Source organism: Mirounga leonina, unplaced genomic scaffold (genome assembly GCF_011800145.1).
Source record: "Mirounga leonina isolate KUSES-001 unplaced genomic scaffold, KU_Mleo_1.0 Mir_92, whole genome shotgun sequence".
In the NCBI taxonomy this organism is placed as follows: Eukaryota; Metazoa; Chordata; class Mammalia; order Carnivora; family Phocidae; genus Mirounga; species Mirounga leonina.
Window position 1 is genome coordinate 21,933,923 of NW_023270852.1, and position 27,346 is coordinate 21,961,268.

Genomic DNA, 27,346 nt, shown 5'->3' on the forward strand with positions numbered 1-27,346 from the left:
TAGTATAAGATGATTCATCTTGACACTTATGTAAGAAGTCTTACTGCATGTGAGAATGACAAGATCAGCATTCCTCTCCTTTAAAAAAAAATAACAGAATCTTAATCTATGAAGATTATCATTAATGAATCACTGAAGATGGGAGAGGGTCTTCCTTCAATTTTTTTGTTCACCTCAATTAATTTAGAAGTGGTATTTTGTGAAGAGGTGATTTGAGAGTACTGAATACATTTGGAATGACCCAGGTACCAATTAAAATAGGCATCACATTCATTTTGTTTGGTTTTATAACACTTTTCCAGTTGTGTGTTAAGTAAACCAATTTTGGGATATCAAAAGTGCTCCATTTTGACCCATTAAGTTTTAAATCATCCTGGGTAATGTCAGTCCATTGGGGCAAAATTTTAGAGCAAGAAGGACAATATTCCTTAAAAATAAATCCCGAAGGAGTTCTAGTAGGAGGCTGATTATCAGAAGTCCCCTTAGAAGAATTATTTCCCATAGTTGAGTAGTCAGCAAGAATCTGAAACCCAAATCTTCCACTCAAAATGAGTGAAGAGGGGATGCTTCCCACAGAATTGAGTGAGGACAAAAGCCAGCAACAGAGAACATCCAAATAAAGGCCTGAACCTCAACCAAGGTGGGAGGTTCAAAACCAAGAGGACTTATCACCATGACCATAAACCACCCAGGAAATGACAAAAAGCAATGGACTCTTGTAGATATCTTACTCAAATCCACAGCAGTACCAGTAATGAAGGTCAGGTACTTTGGATCCTGATGACTCTTCCAAGTAATGTCGATCAAGAAGACATTGTAAAGCAATCAAAAAACATTATTTTGGGTTTTAGGGATTGTAATCTGGGAGAAACTGAGTTGACAAAATTGAAAGTGTGCTCTGAATTGTAAGAAAGGAGAGCAGCTTAGAAGGAAAAAATATAAAAGGGTTATATAACTTGTTTTGAAAAAAAATTATTGGTGTCAGTAGAATTTCAACTAACTAATATACAATTGGCTACTTAGTGAAGAGGTGTCACATTGTCTCTCTTTCAGTCCAAAGTAGAAGAATCTGTTCCAGGAGGTGGTCAAGTTGCAATTAACAAAAGTCAAAAGTTCATAGTGTTCTGAGAATTGAAACAGAAGACTTATATGGGACCTACTTCCTCAATGTCCTTTTGACTCTATTTAGAGTGACTCTTACTAATGCTTACTTCATTTTGATTTTTTTTTTTCAGTTTCCACTTTGAAGTGTCACATACCACAGCTGTTTACATTTCCTTGGCTGCAACAAGTCACATGGCTGGGTCTAATTTAAGTGGGTGGGAAAAGACCAATTCTGTGCTCTAGGGAAGTGATTAAATTATTTGTGAATGGCTAATGACAATTACAGTAATTATGTGGTAGACTCAAATCACACACTATTGTTTCAAAACTTAGCCACAGTTTCAAGTTTTGTGATCTTAATCATATTATCTGAAACTTTCATGCCTCAATTTTTAACCTTCAAAAAGAGTTAAGTATATATCTAAAAGGTAATTGTGAGGATTGAGTTATGTAAGAGTATCTGACTTTAAATGAGCTTAATAGTTATTCACCATCCCTGTTACTATGTGCACATTCCTGTACCATAGTCATGGAATACTCATGTATCTTAATTTGCAATCTCCCACCAAAATGAAGGAATAGAGGTTAATTCCAAAATACAATATTTCCTAAAGCATGACATACAACTTCTAAAATTAACTAAGGTGTTGATAACGTTGTTCATCAGGAAAAGTGCAAAATTAATGAAAGACATTCATCTTAGAACCTGGTCATTTGTTCTTCTAATTAAAGTAAGATTTTAAGGAAGGTAAATAACTTAAGAATGCTCTCTGGTTTTGATCAGAACTGAAAGTTGTAATTGCATAGATAATACATACTTTGTCTTTGAAATTGTATTTCTTGGGAAGGAAATACTGATAGAGGGAAATATTACTATTTATATTCAAATTAATCCTGACTTTCATCATAACATTTGAATTTATGGCCATTAAAGTTTATATTCGATAGGAAATTATAGAAGACAATACATTTCCAACTAGTGTGGACAAAGGTGTTGTCAATACTATTGACTTGAGACCTAGGGCAGGAGGCCTTGACAAGATTCTCTCCTAAATAAATGTAGCTTTCTGTAGAGCACTAAAATGAAGTGCACAGTGGGCGCCTGGGTGGCTCAGTCGTTAAGCGTCTGCCTTCGGCTCAGGTCATGATCCCAGGGTTCTGGGATCGAGTCCCACATCAGGTTCCCTCCTGGGCGGGAAGCCTGCTCTCCCTCTCCCACTCCCTCTGCTTGTGTTCCTGCTCTCGCTATCTCTGTCTCTGTCAAATAAATAAATAAAATCTTTTAAAAAAATAAAAATAAAAATAAATGAAGTGCACAGCTGACATCTAGCCCACTGTCAATGGCTAGGTCTCCATTCTGATAAAAACCGTATTTTCTATTGCATTTCTATAAACAGCTTTAGATCATTTTAACCTTGTCAGAACATCACATCTTTCCCTCCAGCAGCTCTAGGGTAAACTGAAAATGAAGAATTCAGTAACCAGAGTTGGCTAAATGTCTGGTACACACACATTTTATTTCCATAAGTCTTTTTACTTTAAATTAGATCAGGAGACAGAATCCCACAGTTCATGTCTATTAGAGAGAAAAAAACAAAAACAAAAATTTATGTAAACATTGCCACACTGGTAACTGTACTCCAACTTATGCTCTACCTCTCCCCAGTTAGTCAGCAACAAACCTGATCAAATTAGGGTCTGTTTACAATCCTTTATCACCTTCTGGTTATCTACAAAATAAAGTCCAATTTCTGGCCATTAATATAATAAAGTCCTTTTTAATTTTTCCTTTTCTAAAACTTCTCAATCCCAGTTCTTTTCACCTGATGCTCTTTGCTCACACTACATACTGTACACTGACATATTTATCAGTTTGTCTTCAATAAATGGATAAAGGAAGTAAATACCCCAAAGAACACAGATGAAGTATAGAGCATGGATGACAAATGAATAAGTAGATGAAGAATGTAAAGTCTCAGAATTTCTATTTTATTTTATAAGACTTTAAAGATTCTTTTGATGGTAGGATACAACACAGTGATGTCTGGATAGATGAAAGGGAGAACTTTTTCTTCCTACAGCTCCAAACCAGAGAAGGCTACCAGGCAAGGCCACAGGAAGTTGCACCTGGGGACAGGGTAACAGCATGCTGGAGCTGTAGGGGTGGGGTGAGCTAGATTTCATAGGCTCCATGTGGGTTGGATAGTTTGAATAATTTCCAGGGATCAGGGACATTGGAAATGTCACTGGCTATCTGGCATCTGGCCCTGGGGCAACTAGGGCTGATACATAGTGTTCCCTGATTGTGAGAGCCCCTAGCCCTGATAAAGGAAGTGTTGGGATATGGACTTAATTAACTGCCCAAGAAAGGGGAACTCACCAGCCTGTCCTTAGGGCCTCAAATTTTTTTAAAAATAACATTTAAAAAATATTTTACAGGGTGCCTGGGTGGCTTAGTCAGTTAAGAGTCCGACTCTTGATTTCACCTCAGGTCATGATCTCAGGGTCATGAGATGAAGCCCTGTATTGGCTCTACACTGGGCATGAAGCCTGCTTAAAATTCTCTCTCTCCCTGTTCCTTTGTTCCTCTCCCCCAACCATGCCAACCCCACTTGCACGTGTGTGAGCTCTCTCTCTCTCTCTTGCTCTAAAAAAAATAAAAATTAAAAATTAAAAAAAAATTACAATTGCCTTAGTCACACTAAGAAAGGATTTCACCCATTCCTTAGTGAGAAATTAGTTGAATTAAAACTAGAACCATACTATGTTTATATCCTTATATAAAATATCTGATGTTCACTTCACATGCATGCGTTTATAGTCAAGTAAGTTTGGCATTTCTTCTTTACTCCAACCCCCAATTCCCTTAAAAAAATTATTCTTAAAGCTGCTATAATTAACTGCTTTTTATGTATCCAATGAAGTTCCTTTATTTTTTTTAAGTCCTGAAAAAGAGTATCTTTAGATATGATTAAGGATACACTTCTGAAAAAGATTAACCTTAAGTGAAAATTGTAGTTACGATTTTGTTGCCAGGATGGCATGTCAGTAACCTAATCTTGTTTTGTTATTTATCAAAGGAAAATAATAACACCTTATAATATCTACATGTAAGGATTTTTGTGCGTTCTTGCATATTAATATTAGTTGTCATTTTAACTGGAATGATAACATGTTGGTCCACTTTTTAAAATGAAGTAATAGTTACTGGTTACTGATTCTGAATGTAAAGACATTAGAAATGCCATCTCCATCCTAATTAACAACAAGTGTAAAGCTGAACAGACTGAAAATCAACTCTTATTGGATCCTTAAGACAGGGGAGGACATAGGCCAAGCCAATTCCAAGACTGAAGATAAACGCAAATACAGGGAATTGCCACTTACTGGAGCAGAGTTCCGGAGCAGAAACTGCCTCAGCAGCCAGTGGCTGTGTAAGAAAGCCTGAACCATAAATGATAAATTGCTGGAAGCTCAGTGCAGACAACTCTAAGAGTTAAAAAACGCAGGGTGACCTAGTCAGAAGAAGACCCCCATATATTATGAGATTTACCTCCAGGAGCTGGACCAGATTCCCACAGTATATATCAGAGAAAAATCTCAGGCTTCCAGCAGAAGGAGTAGGAAAGGAATCATTTTGAAACACACCAGAGAACTTTGTTCTTAGTAACAAGGCCTTCTCTCAGGAGAAATTAATTAGCCAGTACATAACCTACTAGGGTATTAGGGCCTAACTGACCTGGGAAAGGGAAATAGGACCTAACTCCATTCCCACTCTAAACACTCTGTCCCATCTGAGAGGGGATGAAAAAAAAAAAAAAAACTAAGAAACCCTTATGAATTCCATAGTCCAGAAAGAGGCATAGGCTCACTAAAATTGAGACCTGATTATAGGACCACAGAATGCTTCCCCCTACCCCCATAACTCACCATCACATTATTAAAATCCTATTTACAGCAGTTCTTTTTCCCTTGTGTATCATGTCTGGATATCAAGAAAAAAAATTACAACGCAAACCGAAAGGCAAGAAAGAAAAATTGAGAAGACAGACAAAGCATCAAAATTAGGCACATCAAAAATGTTGAAACTATCAAAATTTTAAACTTTTATGATTGATACATCAAAGACCCTAATAGATAATGTACACAGCACACAAGACCCGTTTGGAAATTTAAGCAGAGAAAGGGAGTCCTATGAAAGAACAACAGTGAAAATGTTAGAGATTTAAAAAACAAACAAACAAAAACCTCTGTAAGAGAAATGAAGAATGTTTTTTATGGGCTTATTAGTAAACTGGACATGGCTGAAGAAAGAATCTGTACACTGGAGGACATACCAATAGAATCCTTAAAAATCAAGAAGGAAATAGAATAAAGACTGGAAAACAAAACAAAACAAAAACAACACAATACCCAAGGACTGTGGAACAACTATAAAAAGTGTAACTTATGTGCAATGGGAACACCAGCAGAAGGAAAAATAGAGAGAAAGGAACAAAATAAATATTTGAAACACAATAACTGAGAATTTCCCAAATTAATGTCAGACACCAAACTATAAACCAGCTAAATTTCTCCTCCTTTGGAGTTTTGCCTTCTGTAATCTTCCATTGCCACCAGCTGCAATCACTACCAGAGGACAATAAGAAAATAGAGAAAAAGAAAGGGGCGGGGGGGAAAGGAGTAGTTTCCAAACTATATCTGAGCATTAGGGGTTTCTTTGTTCACTCATTGGGCTAGAAGTGAGTAAATCACTTGGAACACTCTCTGGTACTTACTTCTAGGTTTCCAATGCCTTGAACTCTGACTAGGCAATAATGGAGAAAAAAAAGTGACAGATTCACTGCTTATTAGGTGGTATTATAAATTCATGTCTTTCCCTATCTGCCTGTTACTATGTACTTTTCAGAGATTTTTGTGTTTTTGTTTTCTTCAAATGGCTACTGCATGCATTTCCCCCCCCCCAAGATTTACAGCTATATTCAATAGGAGAGGCAAGGTAGAGTGTGCTTACATTTTACCAGGAATTTGAAACCTAGACCATTTCCATGTAATTTAATAATCAATATGTTCAGACTTAGGTTGACCATTTTATGATTTATTGTCTGTTTTTTTTTTTAGTCAGTTTCTTGTTTTGTTCCCACTTTCCTGCCTTGTTTTGGTTTATGTTAATATATTTCAGCATTCCATTTTATCTATTGACTTTTTTGGTATATCTTTTTAAATTTTTTTTTCATTTTTTAAATTTTATTTTATTATGTTAATCACCATACATTACATCATTAGTTTTTCATGTAGTGTTCCATGATACATTGTTTGCGTATAACACCCAGTGCTCCATTCAATACATGCCCTCTTTAATACCCATCACCAGGCTAACGCATCCTCCCACCCCCCTCCCCTCTAGAACCCTCTGTTTCTCAGAGTCCATAGTCTCTCATGGTTCGTCTCCCCCTCCGATTCCTCCCCCCTTCATTTTTCCCTTCCTACTATCTTTTTTTTTTAACATATAATGTATTATTTGTTTCAGAGGTACGAGTCTGTGATTCATCAGTCTTACACAATTCACAGCACTCACCATAGCACATACCCTTCCCAATGTCTGTCACCCAGCCACCCCATCCCCCCCACCCCCCACCACTCTAGCAAACCTCAGTTTGCTTCCTAAGATTAAGAATTCCTCATATCAGTGAGATCATATGATACATGTCTTTCTCTGATTGACTTATTTCGCTTAGCATAATACCCTTTAGGTATATCATTTTTATTATTTATAGTGCTTTCTCCAGGGACTAAAATATACGTATCTAATCTTTCATAGTCTACTTAGAGTTAATATTTTACCACTCCAAGTAAAATAGAAGGGTTTTACAAATGTCATATCCCTTCCCACTTTATTGTACAATTGTTATATATATTACATCTACATTTCTTAAAATCCCCACAAGACAATGTTATATTTTTTGCTTTAAGCAATCTTACTCAGTTTTAAAAATATAAATGAAGGAAATAGTCTATCATATTTATTTATTTAATTACTTGTTGTTCATTTTTCCAGTACGAAGTTTCTTTCTGATGTTATTTTATTCACTATAAAGAACATAATTTATAATTTCTTTCTGTGATAGTCTATTGGTGATAAAATCTATTATTTTTTTCTTCAAATGAGGGTGTCTTTATTTCTCCTAAAGAATATTTTGGCTTGATATAGATTTCTGGGTTGACAATTCTTTTCTTTGGGCACTTTAGATAACATTCAATGTCTTGTGTCTTCTATGAATTCTTAGAAAACTGCAGTAATTAAATTTGTTTCCCTATATATAATGGGTCACTTTTCTCTGATTGCTTTCAAGATTTCTGTTTCTGAGCTTTTCAGCAGCTTAGTTATAGTTTTCCTTGGCATGATTTTCCTTGAGTTTATCTGTTTGGGTTTTGATGACATTTTTGAATCTGTTAATTCATGTCCTTCAACAAATGTGACAAAGTTTTAGTCAATATTTTTTTCTTCACTATATTTTTCTCTTCTCTTCCTGGAGTTTCAATGGCAAATTTTAGATATTTTGATATTTTTTCATGGGCTCTTTGTTTTGTAGTCTCAAGAAAATAAGGGCCCTCTAGAGCTGTTATTTCACCTATTTCCCAAATGCATACCTCATTATAATTTTAGACAACAGTGAGCCCCTCATTCTGAGCACCAAAATTAACTGATTAGAAAGTATTCGCTTTATTCTACAAAATGCATTTGGCTTAGCTTCAGGGCAGCAAAAGGACACATCTTCCTAACTGTACTTGAGTCAAGTAGAAGCATTCAGTGACATAGAAATATCAGCAGACACAACCTCTACAACTCATAAAGACAATTAGTCAACAAGTATGTGGACTGTGCTGAGCTTCTGAGGAACTGCATTGTCTCTGACCTCCTGAGCAGCAGAGACTTCTGCCTGAATTTCATTTCTGGCTATCTCTGAGAGACTTCCAAATCATTCAAAGCATTCTACATAGGAAGACATCTTGCTGCAATATCTCTAGTAAGAGGTACAAAGGGTGTTTAAATATAAAGAAATTCAGTTAAGACAGGTGTTTTCATGTAATTTCTCTCATTTGGATGTTAAAGACTATTTTTTTTTCCTGAGGTAGCATTTGAATTAGCATTAAATAACATTAAAAGTAAAGAGTTACATTAATATACAACCTCTTAAAATATTCTTTATACTCACTGACCATTTGCAAACCATATATATGTTTTATAATTTCTTTTAAAAATCCCCCTATAATAAAAGTTTTATATATATATATATTCATTACAGAAAATTAGTAACTATAGAAAATAAGAAAATTAAGATTATGGGTTTAGTGATTTTGTCTCATCTTTTTAGTTATATACATATTCATTTTTAAGTAAAAGCCATTAAATGCAGTTTATATATTTTTTCATGGTTTCATAATTGGATATGTAATCATTTACTTAAGGTTCTCCAGCCATTGCAGATTCAGGTTTTCCAGTCTCTCATTAATACAAATAATGCTTGACTTCTGGAGAAGATGGCAGAGTAGGAGGTCCTTAAGCTCACCTCATCCATGGATACAACTAGATTTCACTCACATTTGTGTAAATAACCCAGAAAATGACCCAAAGACTGGCAGAACAAACTCCACAACTAAATGTAGGAAAGAGGCCACATCAAAGAGGGTAGGAAAGGCAGAGGCACTGTTGGGAGCTAAATGGACCCACAGGACTGTCCACGGGAGGGAGGGATGCCACAAGCATAAAGAGGGGAAAGAAACAGACCTGTATACTGGGATCCCACATGGGGAAGATATAGCCCCATAACATTTGGTTTTAAAAACCAGAGGGGGGACACATGGGTGGCTCAGTCAGTTGAGCATCTGCCTTCAGCTCAGGTCATGATCCCAGGGTCCTGGGATCCAGTCCTACGTCAGGCCCCTTGCTCAGCAGGGAGTCTGCTTCTCCCTCTGCCTACTCTGCCTGCCATTCCCCCTGCTGGTGCTCTCTCTCTGTGTCTCTGACAAATAAATAACCAGAACATTTTTTTAAAAAAAATAGAAAGAAAAGCAGAGGGGCAAAATTTTGCGATTTCTTACAACCAACAGGACTTAAAAGATTTAAATTTAAAAATGAGCAGGCTCAGCTCTGGGGGAGCCAGAAGGGTGAGAGGAAACTGAGGTCCCACCCTTAAAGAGCACAACAAACAGCCCACAGAGATACAGCATAGAAGCAGCAGTTTGAAAAATGTCTGGGGCATAAAGGAGGGATATATGTTTATACTAATCTCAGAGCATGTGCTGGAAGGGCAGGAATACTTGGGAGACTTTTCCAGGAACAAAGGAGCTGGTGGGCACCATTTCTTCCCCCACCCCACAGCATAAACAGAGGGCCACCTGTAGGAACCAGCATGGAGCCAACATTCACTACCTAACTTGCTTACACCATGCATTTTGCCCTCCCCACCATGCTTTGGCAGATCTAGCCCCTTCCATATGCTCTTGGGCACAGCCCATCTGAAGCAGTGCCACAAGCTTAACAGTTTGCAAGCAACCTGGACAGGGGTCAGCACCACTCCAAAGTGACTCCTGCTCTAGGGAGAGGGAAAGAAAACCACACACACAGGTCAGACTACAGCCACAGCAGTGGCTGGGGGAAGACATCTGGTCTGACTACAGAACCGTCTCACCAACAAAAGTTTCTCAGAGACAACACAGGGAACGTGCCCTGCAGTTTGGTGCCACTGCATCTTTGACAAATGCCTGATCTGACAATTCAAGTCCATGGCAGCCCCGGTCTGGCCCATGAAGAGCACAGGGACCAAACACTATCCACAACAGGCAAAGAGAACCACTGCAGATGACTGAACTGAAGGCAAAAGTGGCTCAGCCAGAACAGCAGGGTGTACACAACACACATAGAAAATACCCCAGAAGCACCAGGTTCTGGTGAAGAGGGGGCACTGCACTGCAGGGCACTACAAGACTTCTTCCATTAATGAAGCACCTATCTATCTATATATATAGCTGTTATATATATAGTTATATATATATACATATATATATATAAATTATACTTACATCAGATGTTCCTAAGTTGTTTTCCCCCCAATAACCAGTTTGACTAAATCTATGAACTGTCCTTAGAATAATGTTTTTAAGTGCATAAAATTAACAAAAAAACACGCATATTAAAATATAGTTGCAGAAGTGTTTAAAATTTTGTGACATACTAATATATGTACTTTTTCTTATTGCATTAACAAAAAGATCTAACATCAGGTCTGATAACTACCATAACTCCAAAGTAATGATGAGCATAATTGATATTTTGATATATCTATAATGTGATATGAAAATATCTATGACTTCTATTAATATCAAAATCACATGTACAGCTAATATTACTGTAGTTTATTGTCTGCATCTAAAATTGAATGAAATGATACATTTCTTTTAGAAGTTACTAAAAATAAATACATATTTTTTTCTTAAAAAATTCTTCAAGCTGACTAACCCGTTCCTCTTCATCTCCATTGTGCTATTGAGTTGAGAAGTAAATACTTTATGTAAGATATTTTATTTTTAAGTCCTAAAATTTGCATTTGGTTCATTCTATAGTTTCTATTTCTTTTTTTTTTTTAAAGACTTATTTATTTATTTGAGAGAGAGTACATGAGAGGGGGGAGGGTCAGAGGGAGAAGCAGGCTCCTCGCTGAGCAGGGAGCCCGATGTGGGACTCGATCCCGGGACTCCAGGATCATGACCTGAGCCGAAGGCAGTTGCTTAACCAACTGAGCCACCCAGGCGCCCTATAGTTTCTATTTCTTTGCTGAGAACATTCACTTGCATTCATTTGAATAGTGCTTTCCTTTACCTTGTGAAGTATCATCAATATCTGTTTTAACATCTTTGTTTTCTAAAATCATCACTTGTATTATATTGTGATTGGCATTAATTGATTACCTTTCCCCTTGAAAACTGTTTAAGGGGTGCCTGGGTGGCTCAGTTGGTTAAGTGTCTGCCTTCCACTCAGGTCATGATCTCAGGGTCCTGGCTCCCTACTCAGCAGGGAGTCTGCTTTTCCCTCTCCCTCTGCCCCTCCCTGCTGCTTATGCTCTCTCTCTTGCTCGCTCAAATAAATAAATAAAATCTTAAAAAAAAAAACTGTTTAAACTTCTTGGTTCATTCTGTGTGAAGGAGTTCTTAATTGTAACCTGGACATTTTTAATAGCATGTTGTGAAACTTTTGGTTCTGTTAAAATAGATGAAGAAGGAAAAACAGTATTCTCATTATCTTCTGGCTCTCAGGTTCCTTGTTCCTAGATACTCTAGCCAGAAAGCCAGAGTTTCTCTAGAAGCATTTGCTGACTTTCCTGCTGTCATGCACTCCCACACTTAGTCCATCCTGTAGTCAGACAGGAGACAAAAGATTTTTTTTTTAATAAGAAAACTCACTTCCATAATGCGCTGTTCTTCATTTTTTGGCCTCCCTCTTTAAACTGACTGCTATTGCTAACTTCTGAGAACTTCTGAGAGTCTTTGGGGTTTTTTGTGTCTTACGCAGTTTTACTTATGATCAGTGTGGGAGAGAAGCTGTTGTAGGCTACTCCACTTAGTTGCCCAACACCAGAGGTTAAAATTATTATATATTTTTAAAATATTTTATTTATTTATTTGACAGAGAGAGAAACAGCAAGAGAGGGAATACAAACAGGGGGAGCAGGCTTCCCGCAAAGCAGGGAGACCAATGAGGGGCTGCTGAAGGCAGACACTCAATGACTGAGCCACCCAGGTGCCCCAAAATTATTATATTTTAATGGATAAATTATTTCATGAACTTTTAAAGTTGTGTGTGTGTGTGCATGCCTTTACCTATATCGATCTGGTATAAATGGTAAAAAATCACCTAAAATATAGTGGAAAATGCTGGCCTTTCTCCCTGCACATGTTATATAACTGATTGAAAGAAAACTATTGTTTTTGGAAGATTATCTCTAGAGAAAGAAAACAGACTATTGTGAGGGGGAAATTTTGTTCCCAGGAAATACAGTGGCACAAATCACAACTTTCTTTGATGGGATAAATTTTGGGGTAAATGTAAAGTTTCCAGATAGTAGACTCTAACCTTGACAATTGAGATGGATTAATTGGCTTCCAAATTAAAGAAAATCCTAAAGATTTCCTATCTTTTCTCTGCTTTGAGTATGCTTCTTTATAAGAACTGGGGAGAAAATTCATTTTTTCTAAACTATTTTCTCTGCAGGCATATCTTCTTCAGAGAAATGTCTATTCATTCTTTCTTTGCCCATTTTTTAATTGGGCTATTTGTTTTTTGTGGGGTTTTTTTGCTGTTGAGTTGTAGGGGTTCTTTATATACCATGGATAGTAACCTCTTCAACCCGTTGGCTCTTTTGTTCTCATGAATTTGTAAAGGCAATTATGTAGCTGCTTGAGGAAATAGGTCTCTAGATTTTGACATCTTTGCTTTTTGGATTAGACTTATACCTCCCTGACAAATAATGCTTCTCCTTTATTCTCCTTCCTTCACTTATCTCTTTTCCTCTTCTTTTTCCTCCCTCTTGTCCCCACTTTCTTCTTTTTTCCCTCTTTTTCTGAACCCCTTTGTTTTATATTTCTATATCTTTGTCTATCTTCTTTTCCCATCTCTTCATCTTTTCCAGTCTTCCTTCTTCTAGTAGTTACATAATTTTCCAAGTGATAACTCATATCAAAGCCACACGTATAAAGTCTAATTTGTAAGTAAACTGCAGTGGATTTTCTTTTCCCAATTTAAAATCTCAACAGGACAGAATATGAGGGATAAGTCTTTTTATTATCATATGCAACAAAGACCTCAAAAACATAAGATTCCAAAAAGCAGTGAAATAAATAAACCAAATTAAGGTGAGAACTAAATTAAATTGAGACGGTATACTATTACTATTAACTTTGAAAGAAGTAAATTTGACCTAGTTTTTCCTCCTTGTTATTAATTAGGAATGCAGCCATAATAATGATGTTAATCAATGTACACACACATCATACACACACCATCTATCAAGTCCATCTAAAAACTGAAAAGATTGTGAAGCCTGACTGTAATTACCAAATAATGTAGATATAACAATAATTATATACTTGTAACCCTTGGCCTAATTCTACATTATAATGTCCCCCAGTCTACACTGAACTCTAAATGTGACCTGTTTGGAAGATTTTGTTTTTATTGTTGTTCTGTTTTGTTTTTAATTTATATCATGTATGTCTTCTTTTTTAATATGCACAAGCATGCCATAGGGAAAAGATTAGTTTTTGCATGAATGTACCCAAATCACTATCTTTCACTGAAGTTATTTTCCCATCTTAAGATATCAGAGCCAAGAAACATTTAGGAAATAATGGCGTCCTGGTCCCTCAGTTTGTAGATGAGGACAGTGAGGTTCAGAAACAGGAAAAAACCATGATTTTTTGCAAGAAAAATTACTAGAAGTAGCACAACTAGTGATAGCACCTGGCATTCTGAGTTCAATGATTTTCTTGTGACATATCAAGGCTTTTCTATGAATGAGTGAGAATCCCAAGTTTGGCTAGAAAGGTATGCCCTATTGTAAGTTAAAATATTTCTGATGAAGCAATAATTCGGTCTCTTTATGAAGTCAAGTAGTATATATAATGAAAGCTAGTAGAATTCCTTATTTTTTCTATAAGTCAAGGGAAAAATACTAGACTTATTTTATTTTCATAAAAATCATATATTAAATGCCTTAAAATGCCTCATCTATTTCTGAAAGATCATCTTGTCTATAACAGAACCTTGCTTTTCATAAAAATGTTGATTGTACTGAATTGTATTAGCTGAAGAACAATAACACTTGCCAAGTGTTTAAACCGTTCACTGGAAGAAACACAGTCATCCTTGGAAATACTGATCTTAATCATAAACACCATGTGTTCACTTTAAACACTAATTAAATGAATAATCTATTCTTACAATTAGGTTTATCATCTTGCTTACCATAAGGAAATAAATGTAGGTAGTAGAAGATCCTAGATTTGGATAAATTTAAATCTGAATCCCAGAGTTACTCATAATCTCTGTGACTGTAGACAAACTAAGTACCTCTTGGAGGCTTAGTTTTCTCATATGTAAAGTGGGATGATAATTCCCACCTTCCAATCTCAGATGAGATAGTCTATGGAAATCCTTAGACAAAATAGATCCTTGCTCTTCCCGCCTTAATGAAAGCTCTTGCTCTAGGGGCGCCTGGGTGGCTCAGTCGTTAAGCGTCTGCCTTTGGCTCAGGTCATGATCCCAGGGTCCTGGGATCAAGTCCAACATCGGGCTCCCTGCTCGGTGGGAAGCCTGCTTCTCCCTCTCCCACTCCCCCTGCTTGTGTTCCCTCTCTCACTGTGTCTCTCTCTGTCAAATAAATAAATAAAATCTTAAAAAAAAAAAAAAAGAAAGAAAGAAAGCTCTTGCTCTAGTTATGCAGCATATCTGCAAATCATGCTAGAGAACAATAAGTCTATTATTGTATAATATGTCCGTATAATGGGAATAAATAAAAGCCACTGCATTATAAATCATGACATACTCTGTTTCCTTAACCATTCCTTACATCTGTCCCATGGTTCCTTTTTCTTTTCACACCTTGACTTGGATAGGCTCCTATTTTTGCTAAGTTTTGTCATTTTCTGAAGTCAAGTTACAGCCAAAACTTTCTTGTCTCCATGGCTACATTTGAATCCTGCCCTGGAGAGATTAAGTGGAGATTCATCAGACTTCCACATGACTTGACACATTCCCTTATCCCTACAAGAATTTTTATTATTAAAAAAACTACTAATTGTTAATAATCGTCCTTAGAAAGCACACAAAAATATGTTGAGATTTAATTAAGCTGAGCAAATAAAAGGCAGATTTTCAATAAAGGAGAATTAGCTATTTTTCTATTAATTTACTTAAGAGGAAAGAAGAACTTTTGCAAAAGATCCCTTCTAATACGGAGTGCATTTTATTAATTAACCTTTGAACACAGCCATCCAAATGTGGTAAAGAAAAATATTAAATTGGATAGCATCACTTTCTACACATACCTGTTCTTACAACTGTGTAGGGTACAGATAAGGTAGTATAGTTATGATTGTGTGTGTGCATTTCAATAATAAGTACAATAGAAATAATCCTTTACATTTTACTAAATTTTACAGTTTTTAAAGAATTTTTAACTGAATTACTACATAGAATAGCATAATAACTCTAATATAAGTAATATTACCCTCATTTAACAGATGAGGAAATGAGTATCAGACTTGCCAAGATCATACAGCAGCAAAGCTAATAAGAATTAGAATTGAGTTTCAAATTTGTCTTTTTTACTCCAGTATTTTAGAGCACATGATACAGTATGTTGTAAACACATCTTTATATATTTTTTCCTCACCCAGAACTTGAGCTTCAAGTGACAGCATTCAGTTCCATATTTAATTCTATAAACCTTAGTGCCTAGTACAATGCCCAATACATTGTAAATATTCAATAATTATTCTGGAGATCTAGTTGAAGTTCTAGTTCTTGTAAACTTTACGCCAGTCACTTATCCTCTACAAGCCTCAGTTTCCTTATCTGTGAAATAAAGATGTTAGGATAATCTCTCAGACCCTTACTGGCTCAAATATCTTACTATTCTCTATCTTGGAGGTGAAATAGCAGTTTTCTTAGTTTTAGAGCAAGAGATAAAATTCCTGCAGTACAGTCAACAGGATCCAGCCAGCACTGCTTCCAGGATTCATCAAAAGTCCTGAATATTATTCTTAATATAGAAGAGGTCTGTACTCTCATCAACTCCCACATAACTCATGGGAACATATTTTATAAGTTAGAAAAGTAAGAATGATAACAGGAGAGAAAAAATAAAGCTCAAAGTCTCCTTTACATAAAGAAACATTTTATCCAAATAGAAAAGGGTAGGGTAGAAGAAGCACTCCATATGGGATTGTTAGCTGCTAGATATAAAATCATTTATTTGAACCTAATTTGTTTGGTTCAAACAAGAGAAAGTTTGTCCTTAAAAGCCATATATCAAACCATTTCTATCTCATTGTCCCTAGCGTTGTATCACAATGCTTTTCCTATAAAGACAGCCTCATCAGAAGGGTTGAAGTCTCCTGATATCAGTCAAATAGAATGTCTATGGGGAGAGGGTTGGTGGATACATCATATAGTGATTTTTCATTAGGTAATTCGGTAGACAAAAATCTCTTATCTAGTTTGCTCAGGGTCATTTAGCATCATCTGAGTTGGCAGCTAGAGTCCTGAATAGAAATTGTATGACCTTGTATGACCTCACATATCCTTTCTTTTTTTTTTTTCCACATATCCTTTCTAAGCTCATGTGAGACAGGAAACTCACTCTTAATTAGCATATGCTAGTCTATGTCCTGTTTATCTCACTAAGTTATTTTTAAGAACAAATGATATTCTCACAGTAATAAAAAGTCTCACAAACTGTAAAGTGTCATTATAAGAACTAAATTCTCAAGGCAAACTACTGCACCAAAATTGTGAGAAAAAAGGGTATATTGAGAGATATAGCACCTGAAATCTGCTTACATGGAGAACAAACAGCTACAGCCATAACTATCGATGAGAAAATACCCATTTTGAAACACATCCAGAACGTTCTCTATAACAAAGTCATACTCTCCAAGGAAAAGGACTTTGTAAAAATGTGATTCCTAATCCTTATCCCAGCTGGAGAAAGGGAATTTCTCCTCACAACAGCTCTGACAATCTTCTTGTCTAACATAAAAGAAAAACCAAATAAACAGTAGAGCAAAGGGTTTCAAAGAAATAGACTGAAAATGCTGGAGAAAGGGAAGGAGTTACATGGGAGGGAAAAAAGTGTACCACTGCAGGAGGGTTAGAAAGGAATAGTGAAGCCCAAGACCCCAGGACACAGGTCAACTAAAATCCTAGGAGTTAATTAGAATACTATAAAAATCCTCACACTGAAGCCTATTTACCCCAATTCCTATTAACCAAAGCAACAAGTCTATCTGTCAACAAAAACAACAACAACAAAAATACAAGGCATGTGTGAGAAGGATAGAAAAAATACAGGTAATGAGATAAAACACACACCAGAAGCAGACTTAGATATGAGACAGATGTTAAAATTATAAGACAGAAAACTTAAAACAATTATGATTTAATAAATTAAAGACTCCGATGGAAAAAATAAGTGGCATGCAAAACAGTTTGATAATATAAACAGAGAGATGGAAATTCTACAAAAGTATCAAAAGGAAATGGCAGAAATAAAAAATACAACCCCTAGTACATTGCCCCACTGCAGTAGGCACCAGTTATAGCCAAGATTTGAGTGAGGAGGTATTAACCTTGGAAAGAGTAATAGTAAGCAGTTGTTGCACTTAGTATAGGGTGAGAATACTCTTATACCAAGGAGTAAAAATTAAAGAAATGAGAAAGTTAAAGAATGCATAACTCTGTTCTTACCCTCTAAACTTTGAGCTTAGATGAGCTAGAATGCTGTCTTTTTCTACCATTAGCAATAATAGTACATAGAAGATCTCAGTAGGAGGGCTGACTATGTTGAGTAGACTCCTGTGACAAAATGAATCTCACAGTACTACATAGTGTGGCCTGAGATGCATAATGTTTGGTCCTTGTATCCAGACATATTTCAGAGTACTATTTTTTTTTTATAAATGACAACTTTTATAGCTATTTAAGAAGCATAACAAATTGTAAATGTCATGATGGCAGGTTTTGATTTTTCCTAAGCCTTCTGAATAAAAAAAATTTCCACTACTCATGGCAGTTGTTTACAATTCAGTAAATGGGTATTTTTGATAAAGAACTTTTGAAAATTAATGATAAAGAGGAAATAAATAGAAAGGAAATTCTACATTCTTCAGAGATGTCTAAGAAATGTCACTTATTTAAGAAGATTAATGATCTCATTTTATATTTATCAATCATAACATCTTAAAGGAAAGCAAGCTTTTTCTTGAATTAGCAAGTTCAATTCAATGTTATCCTCTCAAAAGAATGCCATTCACTGAATAGATGTGGTTATAATGATATTCTTAATGAAGTTGGGGCCAACTTCTGAAACCTATTTTCCAAAAGTATTCAAAAAATTTGTAAATTCCAGTTTCATATGAAGAAAAGGTAGAATATATAATCTTATTAAATATTGCATTACAATGTACAGTTGGAGACTCAGAATATCAATACATTAATTAAATAAAGCACCTGGGTCCTTAGATGAAACAAAATATTTCTTATATAAGCATTTCCTTAAAAATATAAAAATATGACCCTTTATTAATCACCCTAGTAGTTCCATAAGGCAATTTCAAAATGATCGAAGAGTTTTTTAATTAAAATACATTTTTCTTAGGTATATGTCTTTCATAATTCATGAAAACCAACATACTCTGGGACAGAGAATTAAAATAACCCTTTATGAGTATACAATTTTTTTGGAAGTAGGATTAAACAGTATGACTAGATAGTTTAATAAATTATTAAACAAGTCAAGGAGATATGTAATAGGTTGAATTGTTGCCCTATGGACTGACAGATAATGATACTTATTTATGAAATATATAAAAACACTTTTTTCCTTCAGTATTCAAGACTTCATATAATTTTCCTTATTTCTCTAAAATATTGCCTATGTTCTCACAAAGGCATATGCCTCTTAAGTGCCTAAGAACTGTAAATTATATAAAGACAGCTAGAATAAGATATCTGTCTCCAAGCAGGATGCAGACTTCCAGTGTACCAAATAAAAAATTAAGACAAAGTCTTCTTAAGAAAGGCAGATATAAGTTTTGTTGAACACTCAGAGGAAGCAGTGATTCTTTCCAGTTGTCCTTGTTGTTAATATTATAGGAAGAAGAAAGAGCAGATCATTTCAGGTGAAGGGAAAAACATGTGCAGTAAATATTTCAGGGTGATGTTTGAAACTGTTGACATGGCATAAAACGTGGGACAAAAGTGCAGAGTCAGGCTGTGAATCAAACATGGAGAATGACAGAGGTTATGCTTAGGAATTTGGTCTTCAAATCTCCCAGTGAATAAAATAATGGTTAGATATGGAGAAATTCAAAGACCAATTAAAAAACCATTGCAGTAATCTAGGGGAGAGATGGTAATCTAAATTAAGGTAGCAATAGTGAGGATGTAAAGAGATTTATAGATATAAGGAAAACAATGTCAGAGAAATCAACAGGATTTGGTAACAAATTAGATATAAAAAGATGACATAGAGGAAAAAGTAAAAATTGATCTAAAGTCTTGAGCTTGAATGGGTATTTTGACAATGATACCATTAACCAAGTCACCAGAAATAAACTAAAGGCAGAAAAAAATTGAGAAACATTTATTCTTGAAAAACTACAGCTTCACGTATGTGAAAGTCCATGGGCTCATTGCTTGGGGCTACTCCTATCCACACTCGTCCCAGTTCCCTGCCTTTCCCATTCCCCCACTAAACTTAGTTGGTAAGAACTGTATTTTTACCACCTCAGTCTGAACACAAAACCCAGCAACTTTGTTGCTAGTGGGAGCAGACTTGATTTGGGACAGGGAAAAGGTGCAGAACCCATTGTTTTTCCTACTAAAACTGATTAATTCAGTACAAAACAAATGGGAAACCCCCAGACTTTGCCAGTGTGAGGTTTCAGGCTTGATGGGGCGAGCATTGGACAAGATAAAAATTTAACAAAGTGATCCAGAAAAGGGCTGAGATAAGCTCTCCATAAATACTAGCTGACTGAAAAAATGAGGTATACTGTAGGGGTGTCTCAAAAGAGCCCACTGAGAAGTAAAAGCTAAGGGAAACTTGAGAACTGAAGTGGCTATGTAAAATCAAGCAAAATAGACTTTAGGACAAGAAATATTCCTAAAGACAAAGAACAACACTTCTTAATGATAATAAGGTAAATATAATCAGGAAGATACAACAAATATAAATAAATATGCACCCAAAAAACCAGCCCCAAAACACACAAAACATAAACTATCTAAATTCAGAACAGAAACAGACAATATGATCATTGTAATTGGAGATTTCAATATTCCTCTCTTAGTAACTGATAGGAAAAAAATAGAGATCAAAAAGAACATAGAATATAGAAAACAAAAAAGTAGCAGTCAAATTTGAGCCAACCTCAAAGTAAGCAGAAGAAAATAAAACATAATAAGAGTATAAACCAATGATAATGAATAGAAATTATTATGAGAAATAATTAACATTGGCAATAATTTAGAAATTAAAAATAAAAAATAATTAGAAATGAGTGGAAATCAATAAAATATAAACCAGAAAAACATTAAAGAAAATTAATGAAACCACAATATATTCTTTGAAAAGTTAAAAAAAAATTGATGACATTCAGCTAACCCAACCAAGAAAAAAAGAACAAAGATATAAATTACCAAAATCAGGAAACAATAAATGGCCAACATGATAGACACTAAAGAAATTAAAAGAACTGTAACAGAATATTATAAAAAATCAAAGGTCAACTGATTAGACAACTTAAGTAAAATGGACAAATTCTTAGAGACATAGAAACTACCGAGACTCTCATTGAGAAAATCTCAACAAGAAAAGCACATTTGACAGAACCAATTTATTCAATAAAAATGCTGAATTATCAACTAAAAACTTTTATAACAGAAATTGAATAAACAATTAAAAACTTTCCTAACAAAGAAAACTCCAAGCCCAGATGGCTTCAGAGTGAATTCTGTACCTTAAAAAAATAAATAATACCAATTCTACTCATAAGATTTTATGAAGTTGAAGAAGAAAAATACATTTCAGTCATATTAAAAGGACAGTATTACCCAGAGACCAAAGCCAGACAGATGTTGCATAAATAAAAGGAATTCTACATCATGACCAAGTAGGGTTTATCCCAGAAATGCGAGGTTGATATAATATCATAAACATTTGCACATTATATTTATAAAACAATAGACAAAAACTATATGTTCATCTCAGTAGATTCAGGAAATTATGTTACAGAATTCAACATCCATTCATGTTGAAAACTCTCAACAAACTAGAAAAAGAGGAAACATCCTCTTCCTGATAAGAGTGTTTATAAAAAAAACCTACAGCTACTTTAATACCTAATAGTGATTGACTAAATGTTTTCTTCCTAAGATCTGGAACACAGCAAGGATATCTGTTCTCACCATCTCTATTTCAAAATTTTCCTAGATATTCTAGCCAGTGCAAAACCTAATTAAATAGCAACCAGATTGGAAACAAGTAAAATGCCTTTATCCACTGCAGAAATAATCTCCTATGCAAAAATATCCTAAGGAATCTAGAAAACCACTACTAAAATTAATAAGCAAGCTTACCAAGGTCACAAGATAACACAATCAATATTCAAACATATTAATTTTATTCAACATCCTATTACCAAAAATTCCAAAAAGTAGATTATCTTCAAAATATAAAAATATTTAGATGAATATAACAAAAGTGAAAGACCTGCACATTTAAAAATAAAAAAGCACTGCTTAGAAAAAACTTTTAAAAAATTTTTATTGTAATGTTAATCACCATACATTACATCATTAGTTTTTCATGTAGTGTTCCACGATTCATGTTTGTGCGTAACATCCAGTGCTCCATGCAGAACGTGCCCTCTTTAATACCCATCACCAGGCTAACCCATCCGCCCAAAGCCCTCCCCTCTAGAACCCTTAGTTTGTTTTTCAGAGTCCACTGTCTCTCGTGGTTCGTATCCCCCTCCAATTTCCCCCCTTCATTCTTCCCCTCCTGCTATCTTCTTTTTTTTTTCTAACATATATTGCATTATTTGTTTCAGAGGTACAAATCTGTGATTCAACACTCTTAGACAATTCACAGTGCTCACCATAGCACATACCCTCCCCAATGTCTATCATCCAGCCCACACTATCCCTCCCACCACCCAGCCCCTGTTCCAGCAACCCTCAGTTTGTTTCCTGAGATTAAGAATTCCTCATATCACTGAGGTCATATGATATATGTCTTAGTCTGATTGACTTATTTCACTCAGCATAACACCCTCCAGTTCCATCCACATCGTTGCAAATGGCAAGATCTCATTCCTTTTGATGGCTGCATAATATTCCATTGTATATATACACCACATCTTCTTTATCCATTCATCTGTTGATGGACATCTTGGCTCTGTCCATACTGTGACTATTATGGACATTGCTGCTATAAACATTGGGGTGCATGTACCCCTTCTAATCACTACATTTGTATCTTTGGGGTAAACACCCAGTAGTGCAATTCCTGGATCATATGGTAGCTCTATTTTCAACTTTTGGAGGAACGTCCATACTGTTTTCCAGAGTGGTTGCACCAGCTTGCATTTCCACCAACAGTGTAGGAGGGGTCCCCTTTCTCCACATCCCTGCCAACATCTGTCATTTCCTGGCTTGTTAATTTTAGCCATTCTGAATGGTGTGAGGTGGTATCTCATTGAGGTTTTGATTTGGATTTCACTGATGCCAAGCGATGTTCAGCACTTTTTCATGTGTCTGTTGGCCATTTAGATGTCTTCTTTGGAAAAATTTCTGTTCATGTCTTCTGTCCATTTCTTGATTCGATCATCTGTTCTTTGGCTGTTGAGTTTGATAAGTTCTTTATAGATTTTGGATACTAACTCTTTTCTGATATGTCGTTTGCAAATATCTTCTCCCATTCTATCGGTTGTCTTTTGGTTTTGTTGACTATTTCCTTTGCTGTGCAAAAGCTTTTCATCTTGATGAAGCCCCAATAGTTCATTTTTGCCCTTGCTTCCCTTGCCTTTGGTGATGTTTCTAGAAAGAAGTTGCTGCAGCTAAGGTCGAAGAGCTGGCTGCCTGTGTTCTCCTTTGGGATGCTGATGGAATCCTGTCTCACATTAAGGTCTTTCAACCATTTGGAGTCTCTTTTTGTCTGTGCTGTAAGGAAATGGTCCAGTCTCATTCTTCTGCATATGGCTGTCCAAATTTCCCAACACCATTTGTTGAAGAGACTGTCTTTTTTCCATTGGACATTCTTTCCTGCTTTGTCAAAGATGAGTTGACCATAGAGTGGAGGGTTCATTTCTGGGCTCTCTATTCTGTTCCATTGATCTATGGGTCTGTTTTTGTGCCAGTACCATGCTGTCTTGACGATGACAGCTTTGTAATAGACCTGGAAGTCCGGAATTGTGATGCCGCCAGCTTTGCTTTGCTTTTTCAACATTCCTCTGGCTATGCGGGGTCTTTTCTGGTTCCATACAAATTTTAGGATTATTTATTCCATTTCTTTGAAAAAAGTGGATGGTATTTTGATGGGGATTGCATTGAATGTGTAGATTGCTCTAGGTAGCATTGACATCTTCACAATATTTGTTCTTCCAATCCATGAGCATGGAACGTTTTTCCATTTCTTTGTGTCTTCCTCAGTTTCTTTCATGAGTATTTTATAGTTTTCTGAGTACAGAAATCTAACCTCTTTGGTTAGCTTTATTCCTAGGTATCTTGTGGTTTTGGGTGCAACTGTAAATGGAATCAACTCCTGAATTTCTCTTTCTTCTTCTTGTTGTTGGTGTATAGGAATGCCACTGATTTCTCTGCATTGATTTTATATCCTGCCACTTGACTGAATTCCTGTATGAGTTCTAGCAGTTTTGGGGTGGAGTCTTTTGGGTTTTCTATATAAAGTATGATATCATCTGCAAAGCGTGAGAGTTTGACTTCTTTGCTGATTTGGATGCCTTTGATTTCTTTTTGTTGTCTGATTGCTGTGGCTAGGACTTCTAATACTATGTTGAATAGCAGTGGTGATAGTGGACATCCCTGCCGCATTCCTGACCTTAGGGGGAAAGCTCTCAGTTTTTCGCCATTGAGAATGATATTCGCTGTGGGTTTTTCATAGATGGCTTTTATGATATTGAGGTATGTACCCTCTATGCCTATACTCTGAAGAGTTTTGATGAAGAAAGGATGTTTTACTTTGTCAAATGCTTTTTCTGCATTTATTGAGAGGATCATATGATTGTTGTTCTTTCCTTTGTTAATGTATTTTATCACATTGATTGATTTGCGGATGTTGAACCAACCTTGCAGCCCAGGGATAAATCCCACTTGGTCATGGTGAATAATCCTTTTAATGGACTGTTGGATCCTATTGGCTAGTATTTTGGTGAGAATTTTTGCATCCATGTTCATCAGGGATATTGGTCTGAAATTCTCCTTTTTGATGGGGCCTTTTCTTGTTTGGGGATCAAGGTAATGGTGGCCTCATAAAACGAGTTTGGAAGATTTCCTTCCATTTCTATTTTTTGGAACAGTTTCAGAAGATTAAGTATGAATTCTTCTTGAAATGTTTGGTAGAATTCCCCTGGGAAGCCATCTGGCCCTGGGCTTTTTTTTTGTTGGGAGATTTTTGATGACTGCTTCAATTTCCTTACTGGTTATAGGTCTGTTCAGGTTTTCTCTTTCTTCCTGGTTCAGTTTTGGTAGTTGATACATCTCTAGGAATGCTTCCATTTCTTCCAGCTTATCTAATTTGCTGGCATAGAGTTGCTCATAATTCGTTCGTATAATTGTTTGTATTTCTTTGGTGTTGGTTGTGATCTCTCCTCTTTAATTCATGATTTTGTTGATTTGGGTCCTTTCTCTTTTCTTTTTGATAAGTCTGGCCAGGGGTTTATCAATCTTGTTAATTCTTTCAAAGAACCAGCTTCTAGTTTCATTGATCTGTTCTACTGTTCTTTTGGTTTCTATTTCGTTGATTTCATTGATTTCTGCTCTGATCTTTATTATTTCTCTTCTCCTGCTGGGTTTAGGCTTTAGTTGCTGTTCTTTCTCCAGCTCCTTTAGGTGTAGGGTTAGGTTGTATATTTGAGACCTTTCTTGTTTCTTGAGAAAGGCTTGTATTGCTATATACTTTCCTCTTAGGACTGCCTTTGCTGCATCCCAAAGATTTTGAACAGTTGTGTTTTCATTTTCATTGGTTTCCATGAATTTTTTAGATTCTTCTTTAATTTCCTGGTTGACCCATTCATTCTTTAGTAGGATGCCCTTTAGCCTCCATGTATTTGAGTTCTTTCCAACTTTCCTCTTGGGATTGAGTTCTAGTTTCAAAGCATTGTGTCCTGGAAATATGCAGGGAATGATCCCAATCTTTTGGTAGCAGTTGAGACCTGATTTATGACCTAGGATGTGATAGATTCTGGAGAATGTTCCATGGGCACTAGAGAAGAATGTGTATTCTGTTGCTTTGGAATGGAATGTTCTGAATATGTCTGTGAAGTCCATTTGGTCCAGTGTGTCATTTAAAGTCTTTATTTCCTTGTTGATCTTTTGCCTAGATGATCTCTCCATTTGAGTGAGGGGGGTGTTAAAGTCCCTCACTATTATTATATTGTTGTCAATGTGTTTCTTTGCTTTTGTTATTAATTGTTATATATAAGTGGCTGCTCCCATGTTAGGGGCATAGATATTTACAATTGTTAGATCTTCTTGTTGGATAGACCCTTTCTGTAGGATATAGTGTCCTTCCTTGTCTCTTATTACAGTCTTTGGTTTAAAATCTAATTTGTCTGATAATAAGGATTGCCACACCAGCTTTCTTTTGGTGTCCATTAGCATGGTAAATGGTTTTCCACCCCCACACTTTCCATCCGGGGTGTCTTTGGGTCTAAAATGAGTCTCTTGCAGACAGCATATTGATGGGTCTTGTTTTTTTATCCAGTCTGACAGCCTGTGCTTTTTGATTGGGGCATTTAGCCCATTTACATTCAGGGTAACTACTGAAAGATAGGAATTTAGTGCCATTGTATTGCCTGTAAGGTGACTGTTACTGTGTATTGTCTGTGTTCCTTTCTGGTTTATGTTACTTTTAGGCTCTCTCTTTGCTTAGAGGACCCCTTTCAGGATTTCTTGTAGGGCTGGTTTCGTGTTTGCAAATTCCTTTAGTTTTGTTTGTCCTGGAAGCTTTTTATCTCTCCTTCTTTTTCAATGACAGCCTAGCTGGATATAGTATTCTTGGCTGCCTACTTTTCTCATTTAGTTCTCTGAATATGTCATGCCAGTCCTTTCTGGCCTGCCAGGTCTCTGTGGATAGGTCTGTTGCCAATCTAATGTTTCTACCCTTGTAGGTTACAGACCTCTTGGTCCAAGCTGCTTTCAGGATTTTCTCTTTGTCTCTGAGTCTCGTAAGTTTTACAATTAGATGTCGGGGTGTTGACCTTTTTTTAATGATTTTGAGGGGGGTTCTCAGTGCCTCCTGTATTTTGTGCCTCTTTCCTTCCCCAAGTTAGGGAAGTTCTCTGCTATAATTTGCTCCAATATACCTTCTGCCCCTCTCTTTCTTCTTCTTCTCAGATCCCAATTATTCTAATGTTGTTTCGTTTTATGGCATCACTTATCTCTCCAATTCTGCCCTCGTGATCCAGTAACTGTTTATCTCTCTTTTTCTCAGCTTCTTTATTTTCCATCATTTGGTCTTCTATATCATTGATTCTCTCTTCTGCCTCATTTATCCTAACAGTTAGCACCCCAATTTTTTATTGCACCTCACTAATAGCCTTTTTGATTTCGACTTGGTTAGATTTTTGTTCTTTTATTTCACCAGAGACGGTTTCTCTAATAACTTCCATGCTTTCTTCAAGCCCAGCTAGTATCACGTTTTTGAACTATGGTCCAACATCGTGCTCATGTCCATATTGAGTCGGTCCCTGGCAGTTTGTACTGCCTCTTGTTCTTTTTGTTGAGGTGATTTTTTTCTGTCTTGTCATTTTGTCCAGAGGAGAATAGATGAATGAGAGAACAAAATGTTAACAAGGTAACAATGTCCCCAGAAAATATACTCTAAACAAATCAGAAAAGACCTGAAGCCAGTGGAAAGAAAGGGAAAGAAAGAAAAAAGAAAAGAAGAAAAAAAAGAAAAAGATAAAAACAAACAATAACAGAACAAAACAAAAAAATAAATAAAACAATATGAACAATATGATCAAGCTGGTGCATAGATCAGTGCCGCACACTAGATTTTGGGTGTATTTTGGTCTGTTAGAAGAAAGTGCCTCCCAAAATTTTAAAGAAAGAAAAACTTATATATGTATAAAAATAAGGGTTGATATGATGAAGAATGGAATATGACTGTAAAGATGAAAATTGTAAAAAATTTTATAAAAGGAATTGATAAGAAGT